Genomic DNA, 22,766 nt, shown 5'->3' with positions numbered 1-22,766 from the left:
AGTTTCACTGTATGACATTCATTTTTTGAACATCACCATTGGGGGCTTTGAAGGTCTTTTTAGAAACAGAATCAGCTTGAAAGTTAACATTGAAAGCTTGGAGGTGATATGAGGTACTACAGTGTAATAGTTTAACTCATCAGCTTACTAACTTTTTTCCCAAAGAGCAGAAAAAGTTGATTTTCCTTTTGCAATTGCACATTGAGCCAGTACTTTTTGTATTTTGATTTGAAGTAATAACTTATTACCTACAGTTGAAGTAACTATATCTATAGTTAACTGAAGTGATTATAAACCTCTTGTACACCAAATAGTTTTCTAAAATGAGTCCAAAGTCTCCATTAATACTGTATAATGTTTATCTTCAGAGTCCTTAGGTAATGTAAATATAAATAATTCTTGCATGTTAACCTTGAGTAAATCCAACCTGAATCAAACATTTTTTCTGCTCTCATTTTGGCTTTCCTGTGATAAGTGATTTTTAAAATGTTTCATTTGTAGACAACTCCGGAATCTGTTTTATAAAGTCAAGGCATAAGTGTAATGTTAAGTAATGTTTTCATGATTACTTTACAGTTTAATATCAAAAGGGTATTTTAATTATGGAATTCTGCTTCCTGACAGATGGAAAATATTGAAGTATATTTCAACTGCAGGAATTATTTATTGAAATTAGTATGGTATTTTTTGGTTTTATGGCTTAAAATATTCAAAGCCTTTCCCCTCTTGGTTAAAGAAGATGGTAGAAATACACTAAAAGGTTTTGGTGGAGGGCTTCCCTGGTGGCGCAGTGGTTGAGAATCCGCCTGCCGATGCAGGAGACACGGGTTCGTGCCCTGGTCCGGGAAGATCCCACATGCCGCGGAGCAACTAAGCCCGTGAGCCATGGCCGCTGAGCCTGTGCGTCCGGAGCCTGTGCGTCCGGAGCCTGTGCTCCGCAACGGGAGAGGCCACAACAGTGAGAGGCCCGCATACCGCAAAAAAAAAAAAAAAAAAAGGTTTTGGTGGAGGTGTTAGGTAAAGAAGCAATTCTGTGACAGATTGTGATTCAAAAATAAGTAAGTATTGTTTATGCCTTGTTCTATATTTTAGAGAGAGGCTTTGGAACACGTGACATTTATTCTCCCTGTTGCTGAAAATTCCCCCTCTGTTGTTCCTAGTACTGGATGCAATGATATTCTGCAGCTATTGCTTAATAATAGCATTCTACTACTGTATTCCTTTTTCATGTACTAATCAGCCTAAGATTTGAGAACCAGGCTTGGGTAATTTGGCCTGAGGCAGCTACTTGTGTTACTGCTAGTCTAATGAAGAGCCCTAACTTGAAGGAGAACAGGTTCTACCACAAAATGGAAATTACAAAATGATTTCCAGGAGAATCTTTAAAAAGGCTTTATATATTGGTAAAATACTTTTATACAAATCTAGCCACTTTTTTGGGTGGTAAGACCCTGAAGCAGGGTTATCCCATGACAGCAGTTCTGCTTGAGTAGGAATCAGAAGCAAGTATGACTTTCAATTTTATGAATATTTACAAATAATTTAGATTTTTGTTGAGGCATTATTTGTACCTGGTTACTTATAAAATGGACACATCCTCATTACTTGTCAATACTGACACAGTCCACCAAATAGGCACACAACACTGGTGAAAACAACTCATTCTAGCTGTTCAAGAAGTGACTTTGTAAACAGTTCCCTATTTTCTCTGATTCTCCTATTAAATACTCAAGACTGCACCATCTTGCAGATGAAGGCCATGACCTGTGCCCTCCACTTTAGTTGTAACTTTTCCTGGTTAGACTCACTCCATAGCTCCAGAATTAACTCACAGAGGCTGTTGGGTTTCTCCACTGGAAGGCATTTTCTCCCACAGTCGTCTTGTCTTGGCACCAAGAAGCCAGTAACTGTACACATTGGAGCTCAGTGTCATTTATATAGACAGCTGTGTCTGAGGAATACTGGGGTTGGTAGAAGAATCTCTAAGTATCGTGGAAGGAACTGAAGTTGGAGCAACTATATTTCTTAAGAACCAATGACAGCAGCAACAGAGGAAGCTAGTGTCTGCAAGGGAAGCAGCAATTACCATCACGCTGCAACTCTAGCAGAAAAGCCAGTGCAGGTTCAGAGCTTTTAGCTGTGCACCTCGCCCCCGTTTTCTGAGAATATTCTTGAGTTATGAACAAACTCATTTCTGCAGTGTTGAGGATTTATTTGTAGGAAATGAGTGAACTCTTCCTGAAGGATTCCAGGTGAGGGGTCTTATTTTTACCAAGCTATCCATATTGTGATATAAGGATGGAAATTTCCTTTTTTTATTGTTTCGACATATTTGGCATTTTATCCTTTTGCAGTACTGCTTGATTTCCCAATGCCAAGGTGCCTGGGCTGTAAAAGTCAGTTCATGATGGGTCAGAACCCTAGAAATCAGCCCCATCCATCTTGCTTTTACTCCATGCCCTTCTCACTTCAAGGATGCCAGCTTTAAGACTGAGTTTCTCTAAAGCCTGTTTCTCGTCACACTCATCTGGGGCGAATCAACCACATCTTGCAGGTAATATCCCAGTATCATTACTTCAGATTCTTGATAGCAGCCTGGAATAAACAGAGCGGGAGATTTTACTGAAATGCTTATATTGAAATAAAGTAGTCTTTTAGGGTATGTCTTTGAGGTTATCTGTGGCAGTCCTATGGGACACTTGCCTCTTTAAAATTTTACCTTAATTTCCCTAATCCTCTATCACTGAGATATAAAGCAGTTTTTCTCTTCCTAGGGGATTGATTTTACAAAAAGGCGCCCTCCAGCGATTCTGGAGTCTCACGCAGTAGGAAGAGGACCTGAGCGTGCTGGGGAGAGAGCAACAGGACTTGAAATTACAGAAATACACTCTAGTTATAGAGAAAAATAAATAAAAAGCGCCAGTCACTTTAGAGTGTGCCACTAATTTGATTCACGGAACACACGGCAGAAAGTTCTGACAAACTAAATGCTTAGATTCAAGAGCGGAGTCAAAAAGCCAGGAAATTACGGACGAACAGGGGCCACCCGAATTGCTCTGCAAGGGCGCTTTCCGAAACGCCTCGGATTGGGCCAGAAATGCCGCAACCCGGTCACGTGTTTTCGCCCCGCCCTCCCCCGCCTCTAGATAAACGGGGGCCGGGGCGCCCCCTCGTCTTTCGGTCAGCGAGTTGCGCATGCGTCAGCTAGTTGCTCAAAGTCGACCCGGGAGCTTGGGCGCGAAGGGTCGCGCTGAAGCGTTCCCTCCTCTTCCTCCTCCTCCTCCTCTTCCCGAGTCCGCCAGCTGACGCGGACTGGAACTCTCCCGGAAGGTGGGGTCCTTACGACCTTCCTTTTCTTCACTCACGTTTTACAGCCCTCGCTTAACGGTTTACAGAGCTTCTGTTTCCTTTCTAATTTTCAAATATTGCATGATTCTTAGTCCCACGTTCACGAATATCATCCGATTTAACGACTATAAACTGAGATGTGTTATGTCTGTTTTTTAGATCTCTAAATGCTATGCGAGCTGAGGCCACCTTGTTTCTCCCCCTCCTTGTGCCTTTCTGCTTCAAGTTTGCACCTGAGTGACCTTCGTTTGGTGGTGAACTTTGCTTCTTGTCCCTAGGAGTTAACCTGCTCTGCGGTTCCTATTCCCATTTTCCCTATCTTAAAGCCAGAATTTCTGGATTGATCTGAGCCTTAATAGTTCAGTCAAGTCAGTACCTAAGGACGAATCAATAATGGAAAATATTAGAGCAACCAACTAACTGGAGGGAAGTCACTAAAAAAGACGCTCAGCCCATATGTAAAATGATAAAGAGCTGTAAACATACGTACGATCTTTTCTCTCTCCTAGAATGAAATAACGGTTCTATTGGGGAAATTTTGTAAAGGTCAGTTTGCAGGCTTTTAGTTAAGGCAACTGAATTATAGTTTGTTAGAAGTGTCTCAAACTATTGAAGAGAATTGTCATCAAATTATACTTTTTATTGGAATCGGTAAGTCACCTTTCAGAGACTATTTGATTCAGTTTGTCTTGTACACCAGAAAGATTTCTTTGGAGGTATGGAAAATGAAGGCAGACGAATTCTTGTATACACAATTTTTATAAAAATATTAAAGGATGGGGAATTCCCTGGCAGTCCACTGGTTGGGACAACGCCCTTTCATTGCAGAGGGCACGGGTTCCATCCCAGGTGGGGGAATTAGGAGCCCACAAGCCGTGTAGTGAAGAAAAAAAAAGAAAAAGGGTTCATGATTTTACAGAATTAGCAACTGTAAATATTAAACCTCAGTAGAACTGATGCCAATCGTTTCTCAGGCATTTTCAATGGCTTTTAAAAAACAGCCAAAAAATTGTGTAAAACAAAGGCCATCTTCTTCATTTAAAATAAAAGATGAGAACATACCTGGGTTTTTAGAAGCCAAGATCTTCTGTTGGGTAACAGCATTTCTCAGAAAAGGATTTTCCTTTTGTCAGAAGTAAATATTTAGAAGTTTATTTATTTATTCTTGTGTTGAGGGATTGTGTGTGTTTTCAGCATTGTTTTGATACTGCCACAGTACTCAGAAATAATTATTAGCAGAAGAGGTTGATAGTGAATTTGTTTTTTACAACCCATAGGACATTGAGAAGCCACCTGCTGAGAAAGGGGCTATTGCCATCTGGTCTATGTTATGAAGCCAAATCATTACACTGATCCCATAATAAACCTCCTTTTCTTTTTGAGTCATCTGTTTTCCCTTCCACCACTGTTTTATATTAGCCTCAGGTTGCTGTTGGAGTTCAGGGACAAATAAGAGGTCATATAATGTAGGTCATTGCATAATGATGAAATATCAATTCTGTAGTCTGTCTCTAAGGCTCTGTCCTTGATAATATAGTGTGCTGTGATGCTTATGAAGCTTTCACTCCACATTAGATATTATTATTTTTAGCTCACATGACTGTATAACTTCACTTTCAGGTTTTTATGTGTTCAATCTTTATAAGCGGCAGTTAACGGATGAAGAAGTGAGGAGGTTATGCACAGTATTTCAAGGCAAGGAGGCCTGTAGCTATGATCAAAGGCAAAGGATGTAGAAAAATGTTCATTTAACAAACTTTTTAATATCTTTGTTTAAAGCACCTAAGTGCTAGGAAAACAAAGATAAATAATACATAACCCTATCCTTTGAAAAACACAGTCTAAACACCAAATTATGAACTGAGAGAGAAAATGACAGAAGGTAGAGAAATGACTGAGCTGACAGCTTGTGTGCAGGAAGCTCAGAGTATGCCAGAACCTTGACTTGCTCACTTCAGTGAAGGTGTCATCTTCCATTTAGCATGGCTTAATTTTGTCAACACCAAGTTGATCAGCCTGTGAGGGACAGGCTTGTGCCATGAAAACTCACAAGAGGCTAATGTCTAAACCAGAGGGTCAATTTATTGCTTTATAGGGAGATGGGATAATTACATTGACTGCAGTGTTCTTTTTTTTTTTTAAGATTTTTTTGATGTGGACCATTTTTAAAGTCTTTATTGAATTTGTTACCATATTGCTTCTGTTTTATGTTTTGGTTTTTTGGCGACAAGGCATGTGGGATTTAGCTTCCCAACCAGGGATTGAATCCACACCCCCTGCATTGGAAGGTGAAGTCTTAACCACTGGACCGCCAGGGAAGCCCCAACTGCAGTATTCTTGTTCGGTGTTCTCGTTCGATAGGAATATAATAATATCCACAAATGTGAGCCACAAAAGTAATTTAAAATTTTCTTTTTAGCCATATTAAAAAATAAAAAGAAACAGGTAAAATTAATTTTAACAACATATTTTATTTAACCCAACTTATCCAAAATGTTATAATTTCAACAGGTAATCAAGAAAATTATTACTGAGGTAGTTTATTTATTTCTTCATACAGAGTCTTCAAAATCTGGGGTGGATTTTATACCTACAGCACATGTCAATTCAGATTAGCCCTACTTCAAGTACTCATGTGGCTGTGTGAAGGTCTAGGATATGCCTCTCCTAGAAGAAGTTAACTGGGAGGCCAAGATAATAATCAGAAGACTCTCTGGTGAGCATGGAATAAGAACAGGGGGTGCTGGATAGTCTTGAAGGATATTTTATTGGCCTGACAAGCATGATGAATCTACCCTGATCCAGTAGAGTATGCCTTTTTGGTGGTTTTAGAGTTTGTTGCATTTAACATGTCTTGCATCAGCAGTAATACACTAATACTGCCAAATTCTTCTTTTGATTTTATGTAAGTCACTTTTTTCTATTAACATTTTATTCAAACAGGTTTAAAATTTTTTTATCTCTTTTATATTTAGTCATATTTGAATGCAGACTAGTCAATATTTGATTTGTATGTTCCTATTCTCTTCAGCCAAACAGTTATTCTTTCATGGGGTTAATACTTTCTACATCTAGCTAATTTCATCCATGATGTGTTTTCTAAAAATAAATATAAATTTATTATAGATGTATTTTAAGAATGTAAATTACAACCATATTACCAACAATTTGGAAAATAGAGAAGAACAAAATTTGCCCCAATACAATAATTGCTTATTACAGTGCATATTTTTATTTAGTTGGGCTCATAGACTGTAAATTTATATTGTTTGTTTTTTCCCTTCATGTAATAATACATTTAAAAAACAGTTTCCCACATATTAGAATTTCAAATGAAATGAAATTTCAAAACAAATGGAATTTCTTTAATGTGTTTAATTCCATATCTGTACACGTACACAGACTGGCATGATAGATTTTTTTTTTTTTTTTTTTCGGTACACGGGCTTCTCACTACTGTGGCCTCTCCCGTTGCAGAGCACAGGCTCTGGACGGGCAGGCTCAGCGGCCATGGCTCACGGGCTTAGTTGCTCCGCGGCATGTGGGATCTTCCCAGACTGGGGCACGAACCCGTGTCCCCTGCATTGGCAGGCGGATTCTCAACCACTGCGCCACCAGGGAAGCCCCATGATAGATTTTTTTAAAACATTCTTTACATGTAATTGTATATATTTTATAGCCTTTTTCTTATTGTGATAAAAAACCAACATGAGGGCTTCCCTGGTGGCGCAGTGGTTGAGAGTCCGCCTGCCGATGCAGGGGACGCAGGTTCGTGCCCCGGTCCGGGAAGATCCCACATGCCACGGAGCGGCTGGGCCCATGAGTCACAACTACTGCGCCTGTGCGTCCAGAGCCTGTGCTCTGCAACGGAAGAGGCCACGACAGTGAGAGGCCCGCGTACAGCAAAAAAAAAAAAAAAAAAAAAACCAACATGAGATCTGCCCGCTTAACAAAATTTTAACTGTAAAATTTAACTGCATTGTTAACTATAAACAATGTTGTACAGCAGGTCTCTAGAACTTTTTCATCTTGCATAATTGAAACTTTATACCTATAGCCTTATTTTAAATTAATATATGAATTAGTTTTTTTTTTTTTCTTTTACACCTGGGTGCCCCAGTGTTGGAGGCCCCTTGTCCCAGACTCCTCCGTAAGGAGTGTGGCTCATCCCACCTATTAAGCAAACCCCAGTCCTCCTCAGTGCCTTCCCTCCTACTCAAGAGTCACAGTGCAGCGCCGCCTCTGCTCAGGGCCTGTGCCCAGGTGTCCGGGACAGGGCTCTGGCTCCGAGGCTGTGCAGGGGCAGGACAGCCGGAGGCCAGAACGGGGCAGTGAACTGCACACGCAAGGGGCACAAGTCTCTTCTGGGGCAGTGACATGAGCCCCTGGCCAGGAACCGTGGGGCCCCAAGGTCCAAGGCCAAAGCAACCCATACGCACGTCGCTGGGGCCAGTTGTTCCTCCCAGCAGTGGTGAGGTGTCTAGAATTCGTCTCAGGAGACCATCGCTGCCTGTACCTGGATCCTCTCCCCTGAAGGACAGACTCAGGGCACCGGTCTCTCGCACCCAGCCCAACTGCCAGCACCCTGCGATGGGGAAACTGGCCCATTTACCCAAGTCCCTCCATCCGGAAATGTTCTCTTTTCAACAGCATAGGGGACGCCTGCAGGCCGGGTCCAGGGCCAGGGCCTGGTCCGGGTGGGTGGAGTGTGGGGTTTCCCAGGAAGGTAAAAACAGAGTGCAGTTGGAGCGCGCAGGGTATACTTCGTGGCTTCGGGTATGTGTGGAGGTGTAAATGTGGGTACAGATGGAGGGGCACGGAGAGAATGGGCTGGGACGCGCTGACTGCGAGAGGTGGCTCAGAGGATGGTGGAATTTGAAATAGAATTTTAATCTGTGGGTATGGCATAATTTATCCAATGCTTTTTGAATATTTAATTTCTCTCTCTTTTATTATTATTTTTTAAATAAATAACACTCCAGTGAACACCTTGACATTGTGATTACTTCCCCATATTTTAGGATAGTTCCTTAGAATAAATTCCCAGAAGTGGAATTTATAGGTTAAAGGATATTTTTTATGACTTTGAATTCCAAAAGGATTTTTAACAAACTATCATTGATGATGAGAGTAACAGTTTTATTTCACCAGTCCTTGTAATGGTTATATCTTTCTTCAAACATTTATTTAACAGGCTTATGCATTTATTTATTCATTATTTATTGAGCACTTGCTGTGTTCCAGCAATGTTCTAAGCGCTCATGACACAGCAGTGAATAAAACAGACAAAAATTCCTGCCCTCCTAGATCCTCCTGGGTGAAACAATCAACTAGATAAATAAACGAAGTATGTGTGCTAAAGGGAAAAACTAAAGCAGGAAGGAGAATGTGAAGTGTCATTGGGGTGAGCATTTTAGAGTGGCTAGTAAAGGTCTCATTGAATAAGTGACAAAATTCTAAAAAATGTTTTAAATTTAAATCACAAACCTACAGAAAACTTGCAGGCATAGTAGCAAAACCTTTTTTTCCCTGAACCATTTGAAAGTCAGTTACTTACCTATATAATGTTCCACCTTCCCCAAATACTTCAGGGTATCTTTCCTATAAACAAAGACTTTTTTTTACTTAACCAAAATGTAACCATCAGTGTTAATAAGGATATTAACACTGATACATTATTACTGTCTTATCCCCCCCCTCAAATTTTGTCAGCTGTCTCAATAATGCCCCTCATAGCAAAAAGATCCAGTTCTCCCGTTATGACTTGTTACATTTAGTTATCTTGTCTCTTTAGTCTCTTTCAGTTTGAAACAGTTTCTCAGTGTTTCTTCAACTTTTATGACCTTGACACTGTTGAAAATTTCAGACCAATTATTTTATAGAATAGCCCTTAATTTAGGTTGTCTGCTGTTTCCTTATGATTAGACTTAAGGTTATACATTTTGGGCAGGAATATCACAGAAGCAATGCTGTATTCTTGTTGTATCTTATCAGATGGCACATAATTTCTATTTGGCCCATTACTGATACTGTTTACTTTGATCACTTGATTTAAATGGTGTCTTTCAAACTTCTCCACTTTCAAGTTAGTCTTATTCTCTTTGTAATTAAGTATTTTGTGGGGAGATACTTGATGACATTTCTCATCAAATTTTCAGTTTATTTGTCTATGTCTATATGAGCTCATAGTTTCCTATTTTAATCAGTGAGCTAGTATCATTATTTTGGTGGTAAAACTATTTTCACATTTTCCCGTTGAAACATTTCAAGCTAAGCTTCTGTGTCTTTTCATCATGTCCTGATCATTCTTTGAACATGTCCTTGCTTTCTGGTATACCAAGATGTTCCAGGCTTATCTTGTGCTTTCCTGCGCCAACCTTGGAATCAGGCATTTCTCCAAGGAGCCCTTGAGAATGCTATCTTGAAGCCACACTCTGTATGCTAGGTATGCTCATTGCTATTGGCATTTTGCTCCTTCCAGGTACTTTCAATGGACGGAGAATATTTGTGTTTGTATACATTTACGTATACATATATATAAACAATATACACATATATTTATTTATACTATGTTTATTGTTTATACTATAACTATATTGAAAACCATGAGTTCACTTCAATTGCAATCTAACACTTCAGGTTTCATTCTAGTTTTATCCCTTTCCATCTTTGTACCTCTATACTCTATTAGTGAGAAATTAGCTGTCTTTATCTTCAGTGTATTTACTTATTTGATCAAACCCTCTGTGTATAAATAATCTCTTCCTCCGCTGCCACCCTTTCCCCTGTCTCGATGCCCTTCTGACTGAATATGGGCTCAATATGGGCTCCACCACTCCATGTAAGCACATCTTCACCCTGCTCAGGTCTGACACCCCATGCCAGGCCATCCCTCTGCATGGGTTCCCTCTTGGTCTTGCTTGGCTCTGACACACCACTATGGGCCAGTGTACCTTGTTCTGCCCCCAATGAATATCTTTAAGACTGAATTGCCAGGAAAAGAAGGAAAGGGGAGGAGAAAAATAAAGGCAAATTTTTAGTAAAGACCCAAAGGAAATTAGAAAGTGAGCTATTTGATATCTTGGTAAGAGCATTCCAGACAAAGAATAGCAAATGCAAAGGCTCTGTGGTAGGAGCATGGCTTGTGTGGTTAGAGGGACACCAAAGCCACGTGGCTAGAAGAAGGTAAGCAAGAGGGATCACAATATTAGATGGAGTCATGGCGATGGGTGAGGTAGGGTAAGAAGGGAATAGATCATGTAGGGCTTGTAAAGTCTTTGGATTTTACTTTGACTGGTAATGGGCAACTACTGGAGAGCTGAGCAAAGGAGTGAGAGCATCTGCCTTAAGTTTTAACAGGTTCACTCTGGCTACTCTCCTGAGAACAGAGGAAGAGGGGCACGGACAGAAGCCAGCACACCAATTAAGAGGTTATTGCAATAATCCAGGTGAAAGATGATAGAGGCTTGGATCCTGGTGGGGGTGGGGGAAGTGAATTGAATTCTGGGTGTATTTTGGAGGTGGAGCTGACAGAAATTGCTGACTGATGAGATGTGGCATATGAGAGAGAGGAGTCAAGATGGTACCAAGATTTGTGGCCTGAGCAACAGGAAGAATGGAGTTGCCATCAACTGAGAAGGAGAAGGCTGCAGGAGAAGCTGGTTTGGGAGAGAGAAGCATTATCAGTAGTACAGAATGAGATATATTTGCATTAAGTTTGAGTCTGTTGTTAAAAATTCAAGTGGAGATGGCAAGTAGGCAGCTGGATATTCCAGTCTGAGTTGGAGATATAAATTTTGGGAATCAGTGAAAAATAGATTCTATGTAAAGCCATGAGAGTGGTTGAGGTCATTAGGTAATGAGTCTAAATACTATTGAATTCCTAGAGCACTTCAGCATACAGAGGTTGGGGAGATGAAGAGCAAAAGAGTTTAAGAAGGAGCTGTCAGAAAAGTAGGAGGAAAAGTAGGTTAAAATTGGACCTTGTTGTTGCTTTCATTTGCATTTCTTTGGTTACTGGTTGCATGGTCCTTTGTAGATTGTTTATAACCTTTATCGATTAGGCTTCAATGATTTGATTTTAAAAAATCAATTGTATTAATTTTTTATGTAATAGGGATTTTAACCTTTTGTCATATTAGATGAAATATTTCTTCTCTTTGTCTTTTTGTTGTTATATGAATGTTTAAAATATTTATGTAGTAAGTTGTGAATCAGTGTTTTTATTTGTGATTTATCTTCTTCTTATGAAGCCTAGAAATTTGTCTCACCCTCCAGAGATTTGAAAATCATTTAATTCTACTTTATTCTAGCTTTTCATTGTCTTGATTTATTTTTTATTTTTTTATTTTTTTCGGTATGCGGGCCTTGCACTGTTGTGGCCTCTCCCGTTGCAGAGCGCAGGCTCCGGACGCGCAGGCTCAGCGGCCATGCCTCATGGGCCCAGCCGCTCCGCGGCATGTGGGATCTTCCCGGACCGGGGCAAGAACCCGTGTCCCCTGCATCAGCAGGTGGATTCTCAACCACTGCGCCACCAGGGAAGCCCTTGATTTATTTTTATTAACCGTTTTTTTTTTTGTTGTTGTTGTTAACTTTATTTTACTGACTTTATTTTGTTTACCTTCCAGAATTAGTTTTGGTGCATAATGTGAGGTCAGGGTTTAAACCCATTTCCTCAAGTAAAGGGCTCAGGCAATCAACACCAAGTATTATTTGGTTCAAGCAGGAATTCATAAATAGAAGGGTCAGCAGAATGCAAAGGGCCATCCACTCGCTCTCCAGGAGAGTGGTGTACTTGCTTGAGTGCACCAGGTGTGCTGTGGTCAAACATGGGAGTGGGCTGAGAGTGGAGCTGAATTTGGGTGTCAAATAGCCTGAGCTTGGGTGCCAGCTCTTTCGAGAGCTGCTGGGAACACTAGCTGTCCAGCACTTGGAGACTTTGGAGGAAGGTGAAATCAGGTAACTCCAGATACCAGCCAGCTCATTGTCAGGCAGCCCTGGGGGAGCCCCTGGGCCCATTCTTTGGACACTCTTTTTTGTCTTTCCATGCTCCCAAATTGTTAGTTTTTCCAGCACTATTTATTATTGAATCATCTATCCCTTTGCTAGTGATTTTTTTTTTTTTTTTTGCGGTACGCGGGCCTCTCACTGTTGTGGCCTCTCCCGCTGCGGAGCACAGGCTCCGGACGCGCAGGCTCAGCGGCCATGGCTCACGGGCCCAGCCGCTCCGCGGCATGTGGGATCCTCCCGGACCGGGGCACGAACCCGTGTCCCCTGCATCGGCAGGCGGACTCTCAACCACTGCGCCACCAGGGAAGCCCGCCAGTGATTTTTGATATCTTTTTAGCATATATTAAAATTTTATGGTTATATTTTACTTACATCTAATTATTTAAAAATATTAATACCATTAACAGCAGGATAGTAAACTTCATGAAGTCAGATTTTAAACATATTAATTAAAAAAATATTAATTTATTTTATTTATTTATTTTTGGGTGTGTTGGGTCCCGTTGCTTGCGTGGGCTTTCTCTAGTTGTGGCGAGCGGGGGCTATTCTTCGTTGCGGTGCGCGGGCTTCTCATTGCGGTGGCTTCTCTCGTTGCGGAGCACGGGCTCTAGGCATGCGGGCTTCAGTAGTTGTGGCTCACGGGGTCCAGGGTGCAGGCTCAGTAGTTGTGCACAGGCTTAGTTGCTCTGCGGCACGTGGGATCTTCCTGGACCAGGGCTTGAACCCGTGTTCCCTGAATTGGCAGGCAGATTCTTAACCACTGCGCCACCAGGGAAGCCCAAACATATATTAATTTGATATGCAAAACATATACTCTCATTTAATACAAGAACAGGTTAGCATTAAAGCATTATTTTATGCATTTACTATTCTTATTTCTGAGAAATCTTAAGTTTTGTCCCTAATATCAATAGACTTTTCTCTCTAGCTTGAGTGCAATGTTTCTCTACAGTAGAGAATTTTCCAATAAAGACAATGCTTAAAATAATGGTTTTCTATTTAATTAAAGCAGATATTTGCAAGTAGGTTTATTTTCACCTCACTTTTGAATACATTTGAATTGTTGTTATATCTTCTTTGTTTTTGGCAGTGCCGCTTGGCGTGTGGGATCGAACCCACTCCCCCGGCAGTGGAAGCACGGAGTCTTAACCACTGGACTGCCAGGGAAGCCCCATGTTGTTATACTCTTGAAGGTGAGGCATTTGTTTATTATTCCTTTATAATTATAGGTGGCTGCTAACATTCTGGTTCATCTTTTTTAAGTACCTAAAAGATGCCCTCTCAGTCTGAAAATAAAATTATCCGTTGGAAAATAAAACTAGTAAGATTAATACTGAATACTAAAAATGAGTCTTGCCTATAAATGTAGACTTCGAATCTTAAATAAAAAGACAAGCAAATAAATATTAAAATATATTGAGGGCTTCCCTGGTGGCGCAGTGGTTGAGAGTCCGCCTGCCGATGCAGGGGACGCGGGTTCGTGCCCCGGTCCGGGAAGATCCCACGTGCCGCGGAGCGGCTGGGCCCGTGAGCCATCGCTGCTGAGCCTGCGCGTCCGGAGCCTGTGCTCCACAATGGGAGAGGCCACAACAGTGAGAGGCCCGTGTACTGAAAAAAAATATATATATATATAATATATATATTAAGAATAATTAATCATAACTGAGAAATGCTTATCTCAGAAATTTGAGGATGGCTTAATAATAAGAAACCTAATCTTAAAACATAGAAAATGAAAAACACAAGATCTTTTCAGATGCTGAAAAGATATCTGATAAAAAGTAAACATTCTATTTTAAGTACTTATTAGGAATGGAATAGAAGGATACCTCAACATGATAAAAATATTTTTCAAAATAACAGTATCCTTCTTTCTTTTTAAAATTGAAGTATAGTTGATTTACAGTGATGTGTTAATTTCTACTGTAGAGCGAAGTGATTCAGTTATACATATATATACATTCTTTTTTATATTCTTTTCCATTATGGTTTATCACAGGAAATTTTTTTTTTTTTTTTTCGGTGTGTGGGCCTCTCACCACTGTGGCCTCTCCCGCTGCGGAGCACAGGCTCCGGACGTGCAGGCCCAGCGTCCATGGCTCACGGGCCCAGCCGCTCCGCGGCATGTGGGATCTTCCCGGACCGGGGCACGAACCCGTGTCCCCTGCATCGGCAGGTGGACTCCCAACCACTGCGCCACCAGGGAAGCCCTATCACAGGAAATTGAATATAGTTCCCTGTGCTATGCAATAGGGCCTGGTTGTTTATCCATTCTTAAAATAACAGTATTATTCTTAATGGCAAAAAAAATTAAGGATGTTTCCATTAAGATGAGGAGCAAAATTAAGGAAGCCCACTAGTGCCTGTGCAAATAAATGAAGACCAACCAAATGAGAAAAGCAAAGGCTATTTATTCTGAGCTTGCTATAGCAAAGGAATCAGCCTCTGTTACCTGAGTTTTGTCAATGACTCAAAATCAGGTGCAGAAATGGGAAAGCTTCATAGTGGAAAAAGGGAAGGCTTCAGGTGTGTGGAGAAGCTTGTAGGCAGGGTAACTAGAAATGGGGCATCCTGTGTGATTGGTTAGGGGTGCATATTTGGCTTTCTATGGTTGGTCCCACATTGGAAGTGGGGACCAAAATTAGGGAAGCTGTCAGTTATTAATGAAGTCCTGGCCATTTTGAGCCATTTGTTAGAGAAGTTATTGTTTAGCTACTTGGATTGTCACTATACATAGCAACCTGGCTTCCTGCAAGTCTGACATAGCAGGTTGGCTTCCTGGGTTGTTTATTGTAGATAAGGGGTTGGTTTCCTGGGCAGGTGGGTGCAGCTGGTGGGTCAGGTTTCTATTTTCTATATGGTCTGGCCATTATCCATTTTTATATTTAGTCTCTCAGTCACTATAATTTAAAATTGTTTTGAAATTTCTGACTCATGCAATAAGATAGTAAATAAATACGTCGTTTAAATCCAAGGGGAAATAGATGATAGAATTTTTATGTTAAACTGAACATTTGAATTAATAAAGTAGTTCAGGAAAAAAATCACTGTACTATTCTGGCAATAATTAGGTAGAAAATGTAATGAAAAATATCTCATTCGCTATATCAACAAATAAAATTCATAGGCATGCTTTTATTGAGGAATGTGTTTGACCTATGTAATCCAAACTATCAAATTATTACCAGAGAGAAAAAATATTGGAAACACCCTTTAATAGAAACATCCTTCGTTTTTCACCACTGAATGAAAGGAGAGGCATGCTAAGTTTTGGATGGAAACCCTAAACATTTTGAAGATTTCATACCATCTTAAATCAACTTAAAAATTCAATACAATTCCCATTTAAATTCCTTATGGAGTTGTTTTAGGGGGCAACTGAAAATTTTTTATAAAGTTAGTCTAAAAGAATAAACAAAAAGACCAAGACAAGTTTATTCATTCAATAAGTACTTATTGATTTCTGTGTTCTAAGCCCTAGGGATACATCTGTGAATAAGGTATTACAATTTAAAAGTAATCAGGTGTAAGTATGTGTTATCTTCTCTTCTTATGAATTGTTATTATCATTAACAAATGTAATTTTATGAAGATAAAAAGATGTAGACCTGATGTTAAAAAATCAGTGATAAAAATTTTTAAAGAAATCAAGTTAAAATAAAATGTGTTTTTTTCTTACTAAATTCCTATTATAGCATAATATTGCTTTTTAAAAGCAGGTATATTAAAATGATAATTTAAAATTCTCATTAGATTAACAAAATTAAAAAAAATCCTTATTACTGAAATATATTTAGATAGGATTATTTCTAATAATTTATTCTAAGGAAATAATCTGTAAAGCAGATAGTGAGTGCACTGGGATGTTCACTGCAGGGTTAATTATGTTAAGGAAAAACTGGAAGCAGCCTAAATGTCCAAAAGCAGAGTAATAGTAAATTATTCTTTACCCATAAGTAGGATATTATGGTGTTTTGAAATAATTTAAATGAAAAAGGGAAACACTGGAGTTGAAAGAAACATTGGTAATCATAGCTTCTTCATTTTACTAGATAGTCTGGAGAGGTAAAGTGATTTGCCCAAGGGTACACAGTAAGGAAGTATGCATTGTGGTTACCAGCATGGGCTCTGGAGTAAACTGACCCAACTTCGAATCTTTACCATTTACTAGTATTATGAAGTTGGGGCTCATATGATCCCTGAGACTTAATTTCCTAATTTGTAAAATGGAGATGATAATAATAAGGCTTTGTGAGAGTTAAATGTACCTGTTGCACATCAAGTCCTTAATAAATATTTGTTATTAATATGCATGTAATATAATAAAGAATATATCTAGTCTTTGTCGCCAGTTCCTGGAACAAGTTCAAAAACTTGGAATTTCCTGAGTATCTTTTGTTATTCATTACAAGCCCCTTTCTACCATACCTGAATTTATGCTAATGAAATGACTCTTGGTGGGCCCTTAGATAGTTTCAAGTGAGGGACTGGCCATACCAGAAAGACCTAGCACATGATTAAAGGATTGGAACTTTCAACCCCACTCCCCTAACCCCCACTCCCAACCTTCTGGGAGGGGAGAAGGACTGGAAATTGGATTCAGTCACGTGGCCAGTGATTTAATCAGTCGTACCTATGCAGTGAAACCCTAATAAATATTCTGGATCTGAGGCTCAGTGGAGCTTCCTGGTTCATAGACACATTAATGTGCCTGGATGGTGATGCACTGGATTGCATAAGGAGAAGGCATGGAAACTCTGTGTCCCCCTTCTCCCGTCGCCCACCCCAGACCTTGTCCTATGTTTCTCTTCCATTTAGCTATTCCTGAATGGTATTTTTTATAATAAAATTGTAATTGTAACTACAGTACTTTCAGTGAATTCAGTGAGTTGTTCTGGCAAATTATCAAACCTGAGGGGTTGTAAGAAACCCAAGAATTTGTAGTCAGCAGATGTACAGGTGGCTGGTGTCTGAAATGGGGGCAATCTTGTGAAGGACTTTGCCCTTAACTTGTGGGGTCTGCACTAACTCTCAGTAGATAGGGTCTGAGTCGAATTGTAGGACACCCAGTTAGTGTCAGAGAACTGGTGTTAAAATGCAATACAACTGGGCTTCCCTGGTGGAGCAGTGGTTGAGAGTCTGCCTGCCGATGCAGGGGATACCGGTTCGTGCCCCGGTCCGGGAAGATCCCACATGCCGCGGAGCGGCTGGGCCCATGAGTCATGGCTGCTGAGCCTGCGTGTCCGGAGCCTGTGCTCCACAACGGGAGAGGCCACAACAGTGAGAGGCCCGCGTACCGCAAAAAAAAAAAAAAAAAAAGAAAGCAATACAATTAACATACTAATGATAATAATTGTACCATGTACCACTATTCTCCGAGTCCTCAAATTCAGTCTTACCTAACTCTTATCTCCTATAACCAGTCTCTCTTGTATGTCCTATTCTTTATAAACCTTATGAGGCCATTTTATTTGAGGCATCACAAACACGTTCTATTCCTAAAGTAACTCTCTGTATGTTATTTTGTCTTTTTCTCACGTGAATTTTACGTAATAATGATAACTTAATTTTCCCAAATGGATAGTTTCATTAGTAATACTCTTTTACCTAAAAATATTCTGCAGGGGAATTCCCTGGTGGTCCAGTGGTTAAGATACTGGGCTTTCCCCGTGAGCCATGGCCACTGAGCCTGTGCGTCCGGAGCCTGTGCTCCGCAACGGGAGAGGCCACAACAGTGAGAGGCCTGCATACCGGAAAAAAAAAAAAAAAAAAAAAAAAAGATACTGGGCTTTCATTGCTGGGGCCTGGGTTCAATCCCTGGTTGGCGAACTAAGATCCTGCAAGCTGCACGGTGTGGCCAAAAAAATAAAATAAAATAAAATAAATAAATAAATTTATGAAAAAAACAATTCTGTGGCACAACCCATTGCTTATTCATCAAGGTCTTCTACAACTCTTTCCTGTGTTATTTTCATTTTCCCTAAGATGTAGTCTACTTTCTAGCCACATTGAACTTTTCATTACCATATGTTGTGGGTTGAATTGTGTCCCCCCAAAACACATGTCTGAGTCCTAACCCCCAGTACCTGTGAAAGTGATCTTATTCGGTAATAGAGTCTCTGTAGATGTAATCTTTGTAGATGTAGTTAAGATGAGGTCATCCTGGATTAGGGTGGGCCCTAATCCCGTATGACTGGTATCCTTATAAGAATAGGAGAAGAGACCAGACACACATGGAAGACAGTCATGTGAAGAGAGACACACACAGGAGAATGTGATGACGGAGGCAGAGATTGGACTGATGTATCTATAAGTCAAGGAACACTGAGGATTTCAGGCAACCATGAGACACGAGAAGAGGCAAGGAAAATTCTCCTCTAAAGCCTTTAGAGAGAGCATGGCCCTGATAACACCTTGATTTTTTATATTTATCGTTCAGAACTATGAGAGAATAGATTTTTGTTATGTCAAGCCACTTAATTTGTGGTACTTTGTTATAGCACCCCTTGGAAAACAGTATACCATATCTCTCTGGTTTTGGTCACACTTTCCCCTTTGCCTGGAATGTCCCCCATCTCTATTCACTAAGATCCTATCCATCGTCAGGGCAGTTTCTTTTATGGATCCCTCTGGATACAGTCTTTCTCTAACATATCCTTTGGATTGCTTGTCTAGAGGTCCCACATTATGTGGCTGTTAGTCTCTTATCATCATTCTTCCAGTCCCCACCAAATTGAAACTCCTGGAGGGCAGGAATTGTCTTTGCATCTTCCACCTTTTGCAGCAGTGCCTTGTTTATAATGCTTGTTTAGAGTTTTAGAATTCCTTAGTTATCAGTTGCCTCATTACAGAAGTACAAGAAGGGAAAAATTTCAAGTATAGGTTAAAAATAGCTAGAATTTACTTTTCTTGAAATATTTTTCCTTAAACTCATACTTGTTGCACTTTTATGTAACTTTATGTTACATAAACCATAAAGTTCTCTAGAGGCATTTTACCATATCACAGAAGGAGAAAAAATAAATTGTATAAAGCATTCCATAAGAGAAATACAGTAAAATCTCCAAATTACTATATATATATATGTAATCCATATATTGCCAATTCAGATTAAACTGCTTAGTACAAAGGACACCTTGATGCCCAAAGTGATGCCAGGTGAAAATAAAGAAAATGTTCTGTGATGAATTAATTTACTCTGTAGACACTTTTTTTTTTTTTTTTTTTTTTTTGCGGTACGCGGGCCTCTCACTGTTGTGGCCTCTCCCGCTGCGAAGCACAGGTTCCGGACGCGCAGGCTCACGGGCCCAGCCGCTCCAAGGCATGTGGGATCCTCCCGGACCGGGGCACAAACCCATGTCCCCTGCATCGGCAGGCGGACTCTCAACCACTGCGCCACCAGGGAAGCCCTGAAGTATACTTTCTTAAACAACAAGTGCTAAGCTAAAATAATTTCTTCCATTTCAAATCAAGGAATACACCTTTTGGCCAATTTAGGAAACAGCATCTGGATTAAAAATTCTCGTTTTTCATAAGTACTTTGGAAAAGATGAGAAAATAATTTGTATACAGAGTTTTCTTCATAAAGTTTCAAGAGTCAAAATCATAAGCAGTAGTGAACATTGTTTGGAATTGTATCTTTTCCAAATTTGTCAGTGGGTTGGCAAAGGTAGGAAAGTTGTTTTCTTCTGGGAGTATATGCCATTGTTTAGTTATTTGAAGGTATTGTAACCCTTAAAGATTGTAATTATAATTCCTTAAAGAGTGTCTGAATAATACTTCTCCATGAAAAGGAAGAGTTTATGGATGCTTGCCATCAAAAGGATTATTAGGAATTACTATATCAGAATGAGGCACCACAGATGCTGTGTAATGAGCCTTCACAGTGACAGCTTTCACTGTTAAAATACTAGTGAAATGAGATGAGAAATTTCAGCCAGTTCTCTCTACCTACATGAAAGGGATAGGCCTATTTTTTCATAATATATCAAGCTCAGTTCTCTCCTACAATGACTTAACTTGTTTATAACAACTGCTACAAAGGTCAGCTTTCTGCTAAAGGGTCACGTCAAAGTAGCATTGTTAACTTTGCCATTTTTGTCTTCTGAAGTCAGATTCTATTTTATGAATCAAATTTCAACTTGTTTAACAGCCAGTATAGTTGGGCTACTGGACTTTTTTTGTCTCTTGAGATTTGATAGGTAGCTATTGCCACATATTTAAATGCATGTTTCATGTCCACTAAATTTGTCTTGCAGTGCTAGAGTAGATTCTCCTCATTGTATGTGTACTAGCCTCCAGGTTTTAATCTTGAGATTCATGTTATTAAAGGTAAATAGCAAGTATGTTTTAGTAAAATGTGATAGTTATTAGCAACCAGAGAAAGAGAGCACCTGTACTTTTAAAAATTATAAACATGGTAATAATATGAGAAGTAATTACTCAAATGCTGAAATTCTGAATTAACAGGATATTAAAAGTACTAAAAGAGTAATGAAATGTTCCTGTATTAGTTTCTTAGTGCTGCTACAACAAATTACCACAAACTTAGTCACTTTAAATAATACAAATTACTTTTTGTAAAGTTCTGAAGGTCAGAAGCCTGAAATAGGTATTATGGGAATAAAATCAAGGTGTCAGCAGAGCTGTGTTCCTTCTGGAGGCTCTAGTGGGGAATTCATTTCTTGCCTTTTTCAGCTTCTAGACATGGCCCACATTCCTCAGCATGTAGCCTCTTCATCTTCAAAGCCAGCTATTGCATCACTGAGACCTCCACTTCCATCATTATATCTCCTCTGACTTTCCTGTCTCCCTCTTTCACTTATAAGGACCTTGTGATTGCATTTGGCTCAGCCATATAATCTAGGATATGCTTCCCATCTCAAAATTGTTAATGTAATCATACCAGCAAAATCCCTTTTGCCATGTAAGGTAGCATATTCACAGGTTCTGGGATTAGGACATGGACTTCGGAGGAGAGGTGGGGCGATTATTCTCCCCACAGTGCACAGGCTGCTAATTGCGGTGGCTCCTCTTGTTGCAGAGCACCGGCTCTAGGTATGCAGGCTTCAGTAGTTGTGGCACGCAGGCTCGGTAGTTGTGGCGCACGGGCTTAGTTGCTCCACGGCATGTGGGATCTTCCTGGACCAGGGCTCGAACCCATGTCCCCTGCATTGGCAGGCAGATTCTTAACCACTGGGCCAGCAGGGAAATCCCTTCCTTTAGCTTTTTATTTTTATCCATGTCATGTAACTTTTCTATGTTATTGTTTTTAACTTTTCTATGTACATTGTATTTAAACAATATACATTCTAAACCATTTGGTTGTCCTTTAAAAGATCAGAACCTAAAACCTCTTTGTCCCTGGCTTTATTATATGACTAGAAGATGTTCTAACTGAATTTAATTAGAGAGGATAGAAGGAAACCAATATGAATATTCAGCAAAGCAACAGCCTCTAAGAAGAAGTCAGGAGTGATCTGTGCAGTGATCTGTGCAAACTGCTCTGTGCAGCTAAAACAGATATACATTCCAACGTTCTGCTAATAAGAGCTTGACAATTGTAGAGCTTTAATACTTTCAATTTCACTAAGCAATAAATAAAATATTAGATCTGAATGTGTTATTAAAAATGATATGTTTTTAATTATATAAGTGAATTAAAATTGTTTATTGATTCTTATTTCTTGTTTATTTCTCCAGTAAAACCAACTGGGCCAGTGAGAAATTTGATGAGGGAAGGAAGTTTCATTCAATGTCAGTCCAAACTATTTTTTTAAAAATATCTAGTCCTCAGTCATTTGTAGGCTTTAAAATTCATAGAATCAGGACTTACACACATAAAGCACTTACATGAGGAAAAAGTCATTCATAGCAGATCTGAATAAACCCTCCTAATTAAACTTCCTAAGTCCAGATTTGAAACATCCTCTGGTATTTTATAAGAATTTTCGGGCTTCCCTGGTGGCGCAGTGGTTGAGAGTATGCCTGCCAATGCAGTGGACACGGGTTCGAGCCCTGGTCTGGGAAGATCCCACATGCTGTGCAGCAACTAAACCTGTGCGCCACAACTACTGAGCCCACATGCCACAACTACTGAAGCCCGCTCGCCTAGAGCCTGTGTTCCACGGCAAGAGAAGCCGCTCACCACAACAAAGTGAAGCCCCCGCTCTCCACAACTAGAGAAGGCCTGTGCACAGCGACAAAGACCCAACACAGCCATAAATAAATAATTTTTTTTTTTTTTTTTTTTGCGGTATGCGGGCCTCTCACTGTTGTGGCCTCTCCCGTTGCGGAGCACAGGCTCCGGACACACAGGCTCAGCGGCCATGGCTCACGGGCTTAGTTGCTCCGCGGCATGTGGGATCTTCCCGGACCAGGGCAAGAACCCGTGTCTCCTGCATCGGCAG

At 40.1% G+C, this 22,766-nt stretch overlaps 1 long non-coding RNA gene across 2 annotated transcripts in view; it reads left to right on the top strand.

Moving 5' to 3' along the window:
• The first annotated feature begins 3,536 nt into the window (after positions 1 to 3,536).
• LOC131753473 (uncharacterized) overlaps positions 3,537 to 22,766 on the top strand; it is a 54,779-nt gene continuing 35,549 nt past the window's right edge. The window contains exons 1-3 of one of the 2 annotated variants that reach the window (XR_010840902.1): positions 3,537 to 3,602; positions 5,909 to 6,064; positions 13,448 to 13,550. This is a non-coding gene — a long non-coding RNA (uncharacterized lncRNA). Of the gene's footprint in view, positions 3,603 to 3,965; positions 4,000 to 5,908; positions 6,065 to 13,447; positions 13,551 to 22,766 lie in introns of those variants that run through there. The other variant, XR_010840901.1, reaches the window with a different exon arrangement.

This window comes from Kogia breviceps, chromosome 1, assembly GCF_026419965.1.
Source record: "Kogia breviceps isolate mKogBre1 chromosome 1, mKogBre1 haplotype 1, whole genome shotgun sequence".
NCBI classification, from domain to species: Eukaryota; Metazoa; Chordata; class Mammalia; order Artiodactyla; family Physeteridae; genus Kogia; species Kogia breviceps.
Note: the sequence above shows the minus strand (reverse complement) of the source record. Positions and strands in the feature narration are given on the sequence as shown.